This window comes from Oxyura jamaicensis, chromosome 2 (assembly GCF_011077185.1).
Source record: "Oxyura jamaicensis isolate SHBP4307 breed ruddy duck chromosome 2, BPBGC_Ojam_1.0, whole genome shotgun sequence".
Taxonomy (NCBI): domain Eukaryota; kingdom Metazoa; phylum Chordata; class Aves; order Anseriformes; family Anatidae; genus Oxyura; species Oxyura jamaicensis.
The window spans coordinates 127,810,745-127,828,461 of NC_048894.1; positions in this window are offsets into that span (position 1 = coordinate 127,810,745).

The window sequence follows — 17,717 nt, forward strand, 5'->3', positions numbered from 1 at the left end:
TAAGTGGGTAATGTTAATTACACAGCGGGCTTGAATGGGAAAACCTAATCACCCAGGAATCCTGGAAGAGATCATGGACTGGCCAGAAGGCAGAGATTTCGGAGTGCTGACAGAAGAGGTAACCTGTGCTGAAGAGGCACCACCATATGAGTTGCTAGAAGACAGAAAGCAGTATGTGTTGTTCATTGACAGATCCTGCCGCGTGGTAGGGAGCCATCAGAAATGGAAAGCTGCTGTGTGGAGTCCCACACGACGAGTTGTAGAGGCCATGGAAGGGGAAGGCGAGTCAAGTCAGTATGCAGAAGTGAAAGCCATACAACTGGCCCTAGAAATTGCCAAAAGGGAAAAATGGCCAGTACTCATGGATGGTGGAAAATGCTATGTGGGGGTGGCTGCAGCAATGGAAACAGAGCAACTGGCAGTGCAGAGGTAAACCTAACTGGCCTCCTACCCTGTGGCAAGATATTGCTGTCCGGGTAGAAAACCTGGATGTAAAAGTACTTCATGTAGATGCCCACATTCCCAAGAGTCACACTACTGAAGAACATCAGAACAACAAAGAGGCATATCAAGCTTCAAAAATTGAAGTTGCTCAGGTGGTCCTGGACTGGGGACGTAAGGGTGAGCTGTTTGCAGCTTGATGGGCCCATGAAACATCAGGACATCTAGGGAGGGATGCCACATACAGATGGGCTCGTGATCGAGGGGTGGACCTGACCATTGAGGCCATCACACAGGTTACCCATGAGTGTGAGATGTGCTGCAATCAAGAAGGTAAAATCTCCCTGGAACAGGGGGAGGTGGCTAGGGTTTCGATATGATGAGGCCTGGCAAATTGACTGTATCGGACCACTCCCACAAACCCACCAAGGCAAACAGTGCATACTCACTGTGGTAGAAGCAACTACTGGGTGGCTGGAAACATACCCCATAAACCATGCCACAGCCCGAAACACTATCTTGGGCCTAGAAAGGCAAGTGCTGTGGCGTCATGGTAGACTAGAAAGAATTGAGTCTGACAATGGGAGTCATTTCCGAAACAATCTTGTCACTTCCTGGGCCAAGAGGCATGGTATTGAGTGGGTGTATCACATCCTTTATCACCCACAAGCCTCTGGGAAGGTTGAAAGGTACAATGGACAGTTAAAGACTATGTTAAGAGTATTGGGTGCTGGGACATGGAAACATAAATCTACCAATAGCCACTTGGCTAGTTAATAACACGGGGTCTGATAGCTGTGCTGGTCCTGCTGAAACAAAACCACTACACACAGTGAAGGGAGCTAAAGTCCCCATAGTGCATGTAGGAAAGTGGATGGGGAAGGAGGTGTGAGTTACTCCTACCTCGGGAAAAGGCAAACCCACTTGTGGGATTGTCTTCGCCCAAGGACCAGGGTACAGCTGGTGGGTAATGCAGAAGGATGGGGATATCAGGTGTGTGCCTCAAGGAGATCTAACTTTGGGAGAAAACTAATCTGTAATCTAAGTTATATGTTGTAGGAAGATGCTGCAATATCAATGGCAGGTCAGCTTTGAAAGGAACTGGGCAAGTGCAACAAGGACTTGAGCTAAGCTGGTGCTGGCATCCAGACATCCAACTCCACCTGCCCCTGAAGTGTGACCACTTCAGCAGATGAAGAGCTAATCATCAACAGTTCATATGGACATTTTCCAAGAAAGACCTATAGAATGTAAAGATGTACCTACCTATCAATTTGTTAAAGAACAAGGAACAACAGTGATGAGAATATGCCAAAGTATGGGGGACCTGAGAGTGACACAAATGTTATGGAATAAGGGGTGGAGGTTGTAATGGGTCTGGCTGGGATGTTAACTTTCCCTGCAGCAGCCCATACAGTGCTTGTAGCTAGAACAGCAGTGGTATCACACCAGTGTTGTGTCTGCTGCTGAGAAGTGCTAGCACAACATCAGGACTCTCTCTAACCCTCCTAGGGGGTGGGCAAAAAACTGAGAAAGAAACATCACCAGGGCAGCTGACCTACACCAACCAAAGGGATATTCCATACCATATGATGTCACATTCAGTGATAAAAGGTGGAAAAAGGAAGAGGAGGGGAGGGCTGGGCTCTCGTTGTGAAGACGTCTGTCCTCCTCCCGAACACTGGCTATGTGCATTGAGGCCCTGCTTCAAGGACGTGGTCAAGCATCGCTCATTTGTGGGAAGTAGAGAGTAATTTCTTTCCTCTGCACTTCCACATAGCCTTTACTTGTTTTGTTTTGTTATTCCCTTTACCCTCCCTTTTCCCCTTTCCCTTTTTTCCGTTTAGTTGATTTGTTTAATTAATAATAATATTTCCTTTTTTTTTTTTTTTTTTTTTTTTTTTCCTTTAATTAAATTCTCCTTATCTGAACCAGTGAGTTTTTCTTTCCTTTACTTCTTCCCTCCTCAGATGAGGAGGGGGAGTGAGTGAGCGGTTGTGGTGTTCAGCTGTGGTAAAACCACCACAGCATATAGTTAAGGAAACAGAAACAAAAAGTTCTAAGAACTATTTTTTCTATTCATCCACTTATTCATAGAGATGTGCATCCATAGCACTTTTTATTTTTTTATTTTTTTTTTTTTTTGCACACACAGCATTATTTTGCTGTGGAATTTTCTCCGGTAAGAAGGTGAGTCTACTGATGCATTACGGATTTGTTAAAACATGAATTATAAATTGTATTTCTTTTAGTGACCTCAAGGGAAAACCTGGATTTTATTAAAGACATATGGGTGAATTGTTAATAGATTTTAATCTTTATTCTCCAAAGTATTGCAGCAAAGAAAAACTTTACTGTTTAAGGGGAAATCACATAATATAGATTTGAACAAGTAACATAATAGTTCATTTTCCAAACTTCTCAGAGCTCATTGTGTCAGCCTTTCCCCCATAGAAAGTCTTTGGTCCTCCTCCATATTATTTGCACCTCCTTTATATTTCTGCAGTGGATATCCTATTTTATTTTATTGTATTTTATTATTTTTATTCTATTCTATTCTATTCTATTCTATTCTATTCTATTCTATTATTAATATTATTATTATATTTTATTATTTTTATTTTATTTTTAACATACACTGAAATTGGCTGAAACAGGAGTTCAAAGTGAAGACCCTCATCCTTTTACTTCTCCCTCCTCTTTCACCCATAACTTCAGGAAAACTTGCTGTATTAAGACAGATATTTCCAGAACTTAAGCCAACTATATCCATATGTTGGTGTGTCTTAATAATGAAGAATTTTTATTTTGGGTTATTATTATTATTTTTTTTTTATACAAGACACACTGGACCCATATTTAATACTTGTTTTCAAAACCAGAAAGCTCTCCAATGCATTACTTTAGATAGTCTTTAAGAAGTAACAGAACACTGAACCCTCTTGATTACTGTCTGATTTCAAGAATACACCTCAGTATATTCTCTCTGTAAGTTTTTTTCGCCATGTGTCAGAAAATAAAAAGGAGAATGAGAATACATCGTACTATACTAATAGGGCATTGCATGCCATTTCCTCCCTTAAACCCCAGAGCAAATAAGGGTAGGTTGATTCTTGGGTTTATTCCACTCAAAACACAAGAGACCTGTTGAGAAGGATGTTGCAGTTTTCAGTTTTATTAGCTGTGCTTGTTTCTTAATGAAGAGAAGAGAGTAATATTTATTGTGCATTTGAGGAGTACATCTAAGTGTTAAGTTTCCTCTTCAATAATTAAGAGAATCCCTGGACTGCTCGACTGATTTAATCCATTACTGCGAGGTTGATCACACTGAGGTGGCACTGATGTTAAGGTGGATATCTATTCAGCAGTTATGGCATCTTCTCACTGTATTTACTAATTTAAGCACCTGAGTTTAACAAACTTTCTTTTAATCAACTAAATCACCATTAAATGTTTTCCCCATAGAAAACTGCGTTTATCCATTCAGTCAATAAAAGATCCATAAAAGATCAAAGATCAAGAAATAAGATTTTTATTTGTGTCCCGTGAGCAAGGAGGGACATTACAGAGCTTCCAAACTTAAGCTTCACCAAACGTAGATGATAATTTCAAATAATCCTGCTGGTCTAAGGGCATAAAAGAGGGCAAAGACATTGGATCAGCAGTGAAAATCAGTTGGGATGAATCCAGGTGTATTGCAGCCTTTAGGCAGGATACTGCAGAATGTGTTCTGGAGGAAGAGACTGCCTCTTCCAGTGCTCCAGCAATGGCTATTATATAAGTGTCACATTAAAGAGTTTAGTGCTCTTCAACCTGCCCCATGCTTAACAATGAAAAACTTCTAGAAAAAAAATGAAATTGAAATGCAGTCTTTTTTTCCATGGCCTTCCACCAGTGATATGAAACTGAACTTCAGTGATTGGAAGACTTATGAAATTTAGTGGTGGCCAGGTTGAACAGGTGCCCCACCATAATACTGCCTCCATTGAAGATGTAACTTTCAAAAAAAAAAAAAAAAAAAAAAAAAAAAGAGTGGAGCAGTGGGTTGGGTCAATTTTATCAATTCCAACGTGAATCTAGGAGAGCAGAGAACCTGAGGACATAGTTATTGCTGTATGGTTTTCACATGATCCCCAGGACAGCATCCGACTACATAGTTTCTTTTAAGGAAGAAGTATGGGAATTGCATCCAACAACATATTTTCTTTTTAGTATGGGAATTACAGCCAACAAATCCATTCCTGTCTGCTCTACTACACTCTTTTTAAAAAAAGATAAATTTGAATGAGATTTTTTTTTTTTTAATAATCACTTTGGTAAGTAATGAATTACTAATTCCACAAGTACTTCATGTAACATGAGTAATATATTGTTCCTGATTTAAAATAATTACATGCATCAAAAATCCTAATTAAATTATGTAATTCTTTACAAATCATTTTTCAAACTTCAAGTAATTTTTTTCTAATTTCCTATAAAGTAATTCTGGAATTGATTATGAATTTGTTCATCCTGTATGCAACACTTATAATTAAAAGAGCTTCTAAAAAGTCCTTTCAGGTCAAACTTTTCAGAATTGACTTGTAATTTTGAACTCTTAACTTGGCAAAACAGAAGAGCACTTGATTTTTAAACAGTAAGAATATAGGAAGATTTAATAACAGGTAAAAATGAAGGCCCTTAAAATAATAGATTATCTTTCAGAATTCTTGTGTTTTTGAAAATAATCTTAGAAGTGAAAAAAAAATAGCTCTAGAACCTCCATTACCTTGTGCATCTCTCTATCATGGCCACATCACACAAACAGGCAACAGAGAGTCATTACCCATTCTTCTTCTTAATGTATTTCTTCTTTCATGTTACAAATTCTCAATATTAAAGCTTCTGAAAGACTTTTCTGCTGTGTAGTCATAAATTATCTGAAGAAATACACTGATTTTAGGAAATGTTACTAGTCCTTATGGTACACTGCTTACTGGGATTCAAAGAGAGTGATTTGCAGGATTACATTTCCTGTATGATTACTTGCCTAATGTATAGTCTACATATATCCTTAAAAATTCCAGTACCTTCCTATTTTTGAAAACAAAATACTCTTCCTTTAGGGGAAAGTGATATGGGAAGATTTCTTTTAAAAATTCAGTAGCCTTGAAGGATACTATAATATAGTGTAGTTGATCACATATATAGTTGATATACTTCCTAGTACAGTTGATCACATCTCCCCTTCTGATTTGTATCCCTAAATAATAAAGATTAATATATTACTCTCACATATAAAAGAAGACAGCAATGAGAAGTGCACTCTTTAATTGTCTCTGCAAAATCTAAAACATGAGATTGAAACAACAATAGACCAGAGTGCTATAACTTAAATTCTGAGAGTGATTTGAGGAATTATAGAACAAGGCTTAAGACTTTTCTTACTGCACCTAGTAATCATGTAACTACCCAAAATTTACTTCAAATTCATAGTGTATAGACAAAAAAATATATTTGATTATATGAAACAGCTTTTATTTGATTATGTGAAACAGCATGTGTAAGTGTAGGTTAAAAATAAATGTAAAACAACGTATAAAAGTACTTGTCTTGCTCCTTGTATGCATATTCTTGTTGTGGTAAAGAAATATTTCTTCCAATTAATGCTATGTCTTTCTGCAGTAGATTTAAAACATAACTGCAGAGAAGCTTTTCTTTCTTGAAATGAAGGAAAACATGAAGAGTTGTACCAGGATAACAGATATATAACTCAGTATATCACAGAATCACAGAATCACAGAATTTCTAGGTTGGAAGAGACCTCAAGATCATCGAGTCCAACCTCTAACCTAACACTAACAGTCCCCACTAAACCATATCCCTAAGCTCTACATCTAAACATCTTTTGAAGACTTCCAGGGATGGTGACTCCACCACCTCCCTGGGCAGCCTGTTCCAATGCCTCACAACCCTTTCAGTAAAGAAGCTCTTCCTAACATCTAACCTAAAACTCCCCTGGCGCAACTTGAGCCCATTCCCCCTCGTCCTGTCACCAGGCACGTGGGAGAACAGGCCAACCCCCACCTCTCTACAGCCTCCTTTAAGGTATCTGTAGAGAGCGATAAGGTCGCCCCTGAGCCTCCTCTTCTCCAGGCTGAATAAGCCCAGCTCCTTCAGCCGCTCCTCGTAGGACTTGTTCTCCAGGCCCCTCACCAGCTTCGTCGCCCTTCTTTGGACCCGCTCAAGCACCTCGATGTCCTTCTTGTAGCGAGGGGCCCAAAAGTGAACACAGTACTCGAGGTGCGGCCTCACCAGAGCCGAGTACAGGGGGACGATCACCTCCCTAGCCCTGCTGGTCACACTATTTCTGATACAAGCCAGGATGCCGTTGGCCTTCTTGGCCACCTGAGCACACTGCTGGCTCATATTCAGCCGACTGTCCACTATCACTCCCAGGTCCTTCTCCGCCTGGCAGCTCTCCAACCACTCATCTCCCAGCCTGTAGCTCTGCTTGGGATTATTACGCCCCAGGTGCAGGACCCGGCACTTGGCCTTGTTAAACTTCATGCAGTTGACCCCAGCCCATCGGTGCAGCCTATCCAGATCCTCCTGCAGAGCCTTCCTACCCTCGAGCAGATCGACACACGCACCTAACTTGGTGTCATCTGCAAACTTACTGAGGGTGCACTCAATGCCCTCGTCCAGATCATTGATGAAGATGTTAAAGAGGACCGGCCCCAGCACCGAGCCCTGGGGGACGCCACTAGTGACTGGCCTCCAACTGGATTTGACTCCATTCACCACAACTCTCTGGGCCCGGCTATCCAGCCAGTTTCTAACCCAACGAAGCGTGCGCCAGTCCAAGCCAAGAGCAGCCAGTTTCTTGAGGAGAATGCTGTGGGAGACGGTGTCAAAAGCCTTGCTGAAGTCAAGGTAGACCACATCCACAGCCTTTCCCTCGTCCACCCAGCGCGACACTTTGTCATAGAAGGAGATCAGGTTCGTCAAGCAGGACCTGCCTTCCATAAACCCATGCTGACTGGGCCTGATCGCCTGCTTGCCCTTCAAGTGCCGCATGATGACTCCCAAGAGAATCTGCTCCATCTGCTCCATATCATTGTAATGATATGAATATTATTGCACAAGAAAGAGTATTGGTTTTGTTTGTTTGTTTATTTGTTCAGGAATGAAAATCTTATATGTAATCGAAGCAGTAACATTTACTGGAATCTTGTGGTGGTTTAACTCAGATGGGCACCTGAACTTCACCAAAACTGCTCACTCACTCTCCCTTCTCAAAGGGAAAGGAGGAGAAAATGCAATGAGAATGGCTCAAGGATTGAAATAAGGACAAGGAGATCACTCGGCAATTATCATCAGAAATTATCATCATGGGCAAAACAGACTCAGCATAGGGTGATTGAAAAGGAATTGTACCAGTCTTTTGCATGTACTCATGTAGTAGAAAAGGAATTTATGTATAAAAAAAAAAGAAAATTAAAGACATTTTTAGCAACAATTTGCAGTACATATCTTGTATTGTTAATAATAATAATAATAATAATAATAATGTGTTTAAAGAAAATAATAGACTCCTCATACTAGAAGTTTTGAATTTTGCACAGAGGAGCTTTACTGTGTCAGACTGTATGTAGACTTGTATTGGGTTTATGTGGAAATTTTTTTATTACCTAGTATGAAGTTTACTATCTAGATCTAGCAAACTAGAGCAGTGAGAAACAATAACAAAAATCTAAAAACACCCTCCCTCCCCCCATCTACCCTCTTCCTCCTCCTCCCCCTGAGTAGCACAGGGGAACAGGGAATGGGGCTGTGGCCAGTCCCTAACTCTTCATCTCCACTGCTCTTTCAAGGTCTCTCTGCCCCTGCTTCACGATGGGTTCCCTCCCATGGGATGTCATCATTCCTGAACTGATCCTGCGGGGGCTGCCCACAGGCAGCAGCTCTTCAACAACTGCTCCCACATGGCTCTGTACCACGGAGTCCATTCGTCAGGAGCAAACTGCTCCAGCACGGGTCCCCCATGGGCTGCAGCTCTCCCCAGACCTCCTGCTCCTGCGTGGGCTGCAGCTCCAGCCCGGGGCCTGCTCCTGTGGGGGCTCTCCATGGGCCACAGTCTCCTCCAGGCCACTTCCACCTGCTCCATCAGGAGCTCCTCCACGGGCTGCAGCATGGAGATCTTTTCCATGTGGGACCCATGGGCTGCAGGGGGACAGCCTGCTCCAGCAGGGGCCTCTCCACAGGCCACAGAGGAACTTCTTCTCCAGAGCCTGGAATACCTCCTCCCCCTCCTTCTTCACTGACCTTGGTGCCTGCAAGGCTGGTTCTCACTTTCTTAGCTGCTATTGTGCATCAGTTTTTCCCTTTTCTTAAATCTACTCTCACAGATACACAAACACCACTGCTTCTGCCAGCAGAAAGTCACTTTGGAGCTAGCTGAAGTCATTATCTAACACGGGGCAGCTTCTGTACTCTTCTCACAGAGGCCACCCCTGAAGATCCCTGCTACCAAAACATCACCACATAACCCCAAAACAAGTCTACATACAGTCTGAGACAGTAGAGCTCCTCTGTGAAAAATTCAAAACTACTGTGAGGAGCCTAACTACTATTTTATTTAAATATATATATATATGTATTTAATAATACAAGGTATGTACTGCAAATTATTGCTAAAAATGTTTTTGATATTATTCTTTTACACATAACTAAATTCCTTTTCAAGTATATGCAAGAAAGATTGTTAACTGAGTGACATTTTATGACAGAGTTTAGGATGAGAAAATACCTGCCTGAATTTACAATATGTAAATTAGTTACCTTGGTTATGTTCAAAGGCTTAAGCCTGGATTATTCTTTCTCCTAAATGTACAGATTTTTGTTTGAAAAAGTATTGCAATACCTAGATATTTCTTCTGCATTAAATTACTAAGTCTTTGGTTCAGAAAACTCATGATCTTTTATAATCTTTCCTGACTCATAATTTATTATGGGTACAAGTGTTACCTCATCATTATGTCTAAAGATGAGAAAATACTTTAGGAAAAATGTTCTGAAAGAATAAAGAAATTATCACATTTATTATTACTATATAAGCTTTTATCTGTAACATTTCAATTACTGTTTTTTAAGTTGTTTCATCAGTCATATCATGCCCTCTTTATGGTCATTTGCCAGAGAAAAGGTGACAGGAATATCAGGAAACAAGAACAATTTCTAAGAGGCATGTTGCATAAATGGACTGTGCTCTCATCACTTCCCTGCACTCACCTATCATACTTAAGTTATCTGGCTCTGTTGTCAGCTCCAGAAAATAATTCAGCCACAGATCACTTTCCTGAAACATGGATGTCTACAGAGGGATCAACAGAAGCCAACTTGATCATGTTTAAGAAATCTTATTTAGACAAGTACTGAAGAGTTACAAAAATTCAGATTTTAAAACAGTAGAAAATCAGATCTACTAAAAAATGAAACAACTATCTTTAAAATTTAGAACAAAGATGATCTTATCATAGAATCATAGAATCATTAAGGCATATTTTGTGAAGATTATCCATTGTAGACAACTGTTAAATATTGTTTTGTATCTTCTACCACCCTCACATGCAGAATACCACTGTCAACATAAAACTTTATTATTCATACTTTCGTCCACATCTAGAGGCAAAATATATTAATATGGTTCAACCTCAGCTGCACGGAAGTTACACTTCATTACTGATTATACTCAGTACACTTTTATTGACTGTGTAATTTAATGTTATCAGTAACTTAAACTCATGAAATTTGCCTACATTTTGCATGTGCCTGGATACTTTAGTTACCAAGAAAACTTTTAGAAAAGATTTAGTAATGGAATTTCCTAAAAACTCTTGGAAATCAAGATAGAATGGTTCTATTGGTTTAACATATTAAGTATTAGACAGATATCTACATCACACAGTGATACCCCTACAGCTGCAGTGGCCTCTTCTTAGGCCAAAAAACAAACAAACAAACAAAAAAACACTAAACAAACAAACAAACAAAAAACACAACCAACTAACCAACCAAAAACACCTTAGAGTCTGCTACAATACTGCAGGACAATATCAAATATTTCTTGTGCTGCAAATGTACACTTTTAATGCAGCAGTATATCCACTTGAAATTGCTGACAGCGTTTGAGAAATGTGATGAATCATATGCTGCCAAATTGAAGCCTTTGATCCAGGAAAAGCAGCTTGCTACTAACACCGGACTTTGCTTTTGCTTATTTTTTATTTAACCTATGGAAGGTGTAGGACTCCTGTTCTATGGGTTAGCAAAAAAATCTCTTACACAGAAATGGGTTAAAACTGTTTCTTAAGAAACATGTGAGAATGACTTTCATGGTTTAATCTTATTTTTCTACATAAGTATTTTACTGTATATGTGCTTAATATATAGTCTGTTATAATTATGTACAATATTGCTTACATTACTATATCTTGATGTGCTTCTGAAGTCCTGAGCGTTGGTATGCATCTTAAACAACTCCATGTTGAAACAATAGTTCGGTAGTTTCTCCTTTCTCAACCACAGGGCCTCACTTTTCATGCAGACCAAACTTGGGGCAATGGTATGCTTTCAGTGATGAGAGGACCAGGAAAGCTGAGGGTTTTGTGGCACTCACCAGCATGTACCTGCAGAGAGAATGCAGGCTGAGGAAGGAGTAGGCTGGAGAAATAACTTTATGTTGCCTTGCAGTTAGTTCACCATACCATGCTTGCCCAGGGCTCCCCCCCTCCAAAAAAAATGAAATAGTCTGGTAGCCCTCTGTAGTCTACCAAGTACACCATTCTTAGTATGGCATGATGGAGGTAGTTAATTATTGCATATACTTATGCTCAGACTTCCCATTTAACCATTTACTTACAGCTAAGATAAATCTCTAAGCAGTTTGCTAACATGTACACAGTCCAAATGATTCAGTAAAGATTGTTAGAAAGAGGAAGAAATATCTGCTAACTACCCCTTGTGTCTTAATATGCTACATTAAATTACTATGTGAGTTTGCACATTCTTTTGTCTTTGTTGTAGGCACGTCAGACCAGATGGGATGTAATGCAGGGAGAAATTGTTAAAAAATGATAGAAAGATATTTTCTCTCTTTCATGTGATGTCATGGTTTATCTACCTAAATTGTATTTATTGAATCTTCATTTTTGTGAGGGCTGTAATTTTGCTCAAAATTTTCTGAAAGCAAAGAAAACGTGAGGATGATGCCAACGATTACCTTTCAAAGGACTAAATAAATTTTAAAAAGGTAAAATAATTTTGTGCTTTTTTTTTTTTTTTTTTTTTTAACAAAACATCTGAAACATGAAATATTTCTTCTAAATTTTTTGATAATTCAAATATAAATGTAAATGATTTATAGATATTTTGTTCAAAATTAATGTCACATATATATATATGTACATATAACATATTTGTAACCCTTCCTAGACCTTACAGATCACCATTTGTGTCAACATCTGTTTGACATATTTTATCTCTTTTGTTAGTACATTAGGTAATAATAACTTGTCAACTACTAAACCTTCTTATCTAATTTCACATAATTACTAAAACAACAAAAAAATAAACTGTGTGTGGTTTAATAATACATGATAATGTTTTAAAGATATTTTTAAAAAATGAATTGCTTTTGCAGCATTAATCTATTATATAACAATATACATAACGAATGGCTCTCACAACAGTAAGAGGGCATTATTTTGTTTTCATTTTAATTAGTTATATATTGTCTCTTCTATTATATATTTATTATTCATATTAACACTATAAGAGGCTTGTATGCATACTATTCAAAGATTTATTGCACTCAAAAGTTTTAAATATCATTGATATGAGACTATGATTTTGAACTGCATTCAAAAAGTCATGCTACTTTTGAAGATATTTTTTCTTGGTTTCAGCAAAGATAAAATGTTATTGAAGGAAGTAGTAATTTTAAGTGTATGTTCTCATTTGAAAAACATGAATAAATACATTGCTCTTAAAAATCTTCATATGGTTTTGTACTATAACATGCTTTTATTTGGCCAAGTGGATTTAAGACCAACACATTCTGTTCTTACTTGTTTCTTCTTCATGTAAGCTTCAGTTATCCTCTGTTGAACAAAAGGTTTCTCCACTAAGAATTTCATTACTGTTACAGATTTTTAAATTAGATTTAAATTGGATTATTGGAGTTTTCTAAAAGTTTAATTGCACATTGTTTTGAATTATTCTGCATTTGTACTACTTGTACTTCTGGCCGTTAGGTAAGGAAGGGTCTATTGACAAAAGCAATCTTTAGCCCATTTAAAGAATCTGCCAGGAGAAAACCCCTTGTGATACTTTTTGCGACATAAACTGAGGAACTCTTCCTAAAAGGGATTATACAGAGGCCACCAAATCTTTTTGTCTTTTTACCTAGGCCTCATCTGTCTATTGGATGTTAGCAGATTTTCACCAATGTTGACTTTAATGCCAACTGGAGATATAAATGTGAAAGGTCTACATTCACCTCCCAGATTTTAAGTTGCTCAGTCCCCCAGCATTCTTTTTTGTTTGTTTTTGTTTTGTTTTGTTTTGTTTGCTTGTTGTTTTTTGTTGTTGTTGTTATATTGAAAACATCCCTTTTACATTTTTGTATCCTAAATGTAATGAGCCATGACCAGGTGACTATTCTTAAAGAAAAACACATTATTATTATTATTATTATTATTATTATTATTATTATTATTAAATGGAAAGAACAGAATATTTAAACTGAAACATAGCAAGTTATAATAATTCAATTTTTATTAAACAAGCTCTGGAGGTAGACGAGTGTATATTATAATAAACGGGTAAATGTAAGGCGTGGGAAAAGTTCAGACATTCCTTCTAGCATATTGAATCAATTAATAGCATGTACAAGGAAACCCTGATTATTTGAAGGAGTGGAGAAAAATGACTTGATTCTTTACAAGTAGTACAGACTATTATTAGTATTCCAGATAGAGTGTGTTCTAGGGAGTCCATCATATGCTTTGATCTGTCTGCATCCACAGCTGGAAACTTTGTGCCAGTCTCTGGAAGCAGCACGAACTGACAAGAGTCGCCTCCATCAGGAAAGTGAGTTGGTGGTTGCAAATGTTAATCAGTGGATCAAAGAACAAAAGTGAGTAAAATGAGTAAAATTGGGTCTTTTTTTTTTTTTTTTTTTTTTTTTTTCTGATCTGATTTCATTTCCTATGGCCCCAAACAATTAAAGCATTCATAAGAACTTGTTTTTCTGCTTATTTTTTTTCAACCATCACAACTGCATCCTGTTGAATTAGCGCAAATAACCATTTATTAAAAAAGTAATCTGTTAAAATATAGCCCACTTTTTAGATATGTTAATGATGTACAATGTAAAACGGAACTTCGTAGATAGGAGAGATATATGTATATGTTCTTATGCTTCATGACCATTTCCTCAGATTTTTCAAGCTTGCAATGTCAACATTTTTAATTTCTAAGTGTACTTTTTGTGTACAACATTTATGAAGATATCCCTGATGAAGAAAGTTAATATACTTTGTCAAAATTCAACACTGAAATGAACAATTTATGTTGGTAAGAAGCATCAGTCCTCTCCATTATTTCTCATAAGATATACATAAACCTGTAATTCTGACTATATATAACATAAAGCTAGGGTGCATGTTCTTTTGGTTGAGTAATTGAAATAGTTGTTCCTGTGTATTTTTATCTTTAATATTAAACTATAAACAGCATTTATAATGCTCTTGTGACAGGTAAAAATTGATTACTTTTTAGTGTGTTTCTACAAATTCTGTGCAATATCAAAAAAAAAAAAGTGCTGAAATGAACCAGATAATTGAATGACCTTCAGTCTGTGTCATAATGAAATGTAGTATGAGAATGCAAGAATGGGTTCACAGGAAGAAATTTCCTATAGAGGATGCGAAGAGTTAGGGGAAAATTATTGCAAACTTGCTATGCCTATTTGGGAACACTTTGCCCACACATTTAGAAAGGAAAAACAAAACAAAACAAAACAAAACAAAAGAACAGTCTTATGAGGCAGTTTTTAAGTGAAAAATCATTTCTAATATGTGGAATTGCATTTTTCAATTGCATGTATTTCCACGTCTCTCTCTATAGTTATTAGAGATGCAGTGAGAAAATCCTCTAAAAAATCTGATCACTTTAAATCCTTTTGAAAATAAGATGACTCATTCCCAACATTCCATTGTCTATATTGATTAACTCCCCAGTCACTATGAAGACAGTCCAGAATCACATTATGAGATGAAGATGCCTACATTATGAGCACCCTCATTTAAAAATCTCAACAGTGAAATAGGGACATCTAGTGCACTGACAATCATGATTCCAGCACAGTAGATTCCTAATGCATCAGACATGCCAGATCATGCCTGACAAATCTGGTGGCCTTCTACAATGGTGTTACAGCGCTAGGGGATAGAGGAAGAGCAAATGACATCATCTACCTAGACCTGTGCAAATCATTTGTCACTGTCCTCCATGGTATTCTTGCTTCTAAATTAGAAAGACATGAATTTGTTGGATGGACCACTTGGAGGCCAAGGAATTGGCAGAATGTTTCCACTCAGAGTTACAGTCAACAGCTCAATGTCCAAGTGGAGATCAATAAAGAGCGATGCTCCTCAGGGGGCATTATTGGGATTTAACAACTTTGTTGGTCACATGGGCAATGAGACTGAGTGCACCATCAGCGAGTTTACCGATGACACCAAGCTGTGTGGTGTGGTCAACACACTGGAGGGAAGGGATGCCATCCACAGGAACCTCGACAGGCTTGAGAGGTGGGCCTTTGTGAAGAACCTCATCAGGTTCAACAAGGCCAAGTGCAAGGTCTTGCATCTGGGATGGAACAATCCCAAGCACAAATACAGGCTGGGTAGAGAATGGATTAAGAGCAGCCCTGATATACATAATATATATATACACATACATATATATACACACATATATACATATATACATACATATATACATACATATATACATATACATGTATATATATGCATATATATATACATAATCTTATATATAAGATTAAACCATTGCATTTAGTCCTCTGTTAATATAGGCACCATATTACAGTGGTTGTTTTTGTTTTGTTTTGTTTTGTTTGTTTGTTTTGTTTTGTTTTTCTTTTTCCATTCTTTCATCATAATTTATTTTCTAAACACTCTATTTTCTCATGGAAATGCATGATTTAGGATTAGAAATTTTAATCTAAAATAATTTATATTATATTATATTATATATATTTATATCCCATAGTGTAATGAGAAATTTCAGGAAGACAAACAAACAAACATTTTTTTCATAGAGCGTAACAGTCGCATTATTGCTTTGATTGCTTTGGACTTGATAAGAATAGCAAACCACACAGTCTAGGTGCCATACTCCTGAATGTGGTCCACCATATTAAATATGCCTTCCCCTTCCCCTGTTTTGTCTCTTCATTGTCTTTTTATCCTCCCTCACTTAAATATTTGTTAAAAAAACAAAGGTTGTTCCACAAATAATATACATATGCATACATTTCAGGAGACTAACAGTCAGTGTAATATTACATTGACTTTTTCTGAGATCTTCACATTTTAATTAAAAAGAAATCTTGCAATTCATAGTTTGTTTTTTCAGGCTTGTAGAAACTGATTTATTAATAATTTATAAACTAATTTATTTATTAAAATAAGTTTATGTTTAGGATTTTTGAAGTAACAGAGGAAATCAAATGACAGGTGTCACACATATATATATTTAAATCTCAATACAGACAGTTTCATATCAATTTTTATATATGTATTTATATATATATATAATAAGTCTTACCAGACTGGATAATTAATTGAAATGTTTCTAAAATAAATATTTTTTTTTTAGTACATATTTTTAAAACTTTTTTTTTTTTTTTTTTTCTCTTAAGATTCCAACTTCTCCCATGCCAACAGAGGTTTATTTAAATACATAATTTTGGTGCAGGTGAGGTGAACAGAATGTATTGCAGAGCAATCTGCCATCTTGACAAACAATTTTTTTTTATTATTATTATTTTTTTTAATCTGCACTATATGTTGTCCTAATATTGGACCCATGTCATAAAGAGAACATTCACAGTTTATTTTTTCCTTTAGTCTAGGAGGTGAAATAAAGATCCTTTTTGATATTAATTTCATTTTAGAATCACCTCCTTGCTGGTTATCCTTCCTTACACCTTGTTAAAGTTACACTTGACACTGCCAATAACCTAGATCAAAGATGTCATAATACATAATTGAAGGCCATATGGGACATAGTTGGTAAAAATCCATTTTTCAGAAAAAGAGGCACATACATTTATCTAACTGATATTTTACATTTAGTTGTTCTTTTCATACAGACAAAGATATTGAGAGTGTTATTCCAATAGGATGGACCAGGTATGGTAATGCAAGGGGCATTCACCAGGCTAGATTTACTACATTAATTATGTTATTTTGTAAAGTTACTCTTTTCCAAAAATATGGAAATAGCATAGTTCACCCTCTGGAACTATTGCTGCCTTACTTGAATGTTTTTTGGTTTTGGAGACTTTTCTTCTGTTGAGATGAAATAACAAATAAGTGACAAGGTCTAGAAATATAGAGGATATTTTGTTTATTTCAGTGTAGTGCTACACCATAGAGATTATAATACAGGATGACTTGCAGTTATATTTTTATATATTGTTTGTATTAAATGATATTATATATCAGATTTCAGAGTCAGTGTTTGCTTTTTTTGTGTGCTGACAGAATATTGCCATTCTACTTAGTATTCATTTATTATCTATTCACTTTCCAGTTTTATTTTATTTATAACTGTTCTTTTTATGTACATTTCTTTGTTGTCTGCTGCTTTTGTTCTCTTTACTTTTCTTTGAGTCTATGATCTGTGGAGGTAATTTTGAACAAAATTAAGAGAGCTAAATCAACATTACCAATGTGCTTGTACTTTCCTGGAATGTTAAATATCTGTTAAGGTTTGAATTTCATATATACTGCAATCTTTTTATTGTCAAAGGTTATTTGAATGTCCTCTAAAAATTTGCTGAATTGTTTATTGATTATTAAGTATATATTTCTTGGTTCTTATGGTATCTGTGATTTCTTATTTATCTATTTATTTATTTTTTTAAAAAAGACCCTAAATAAATAAATAAGTAGATGGAATAAAAATAGATGTTTAAG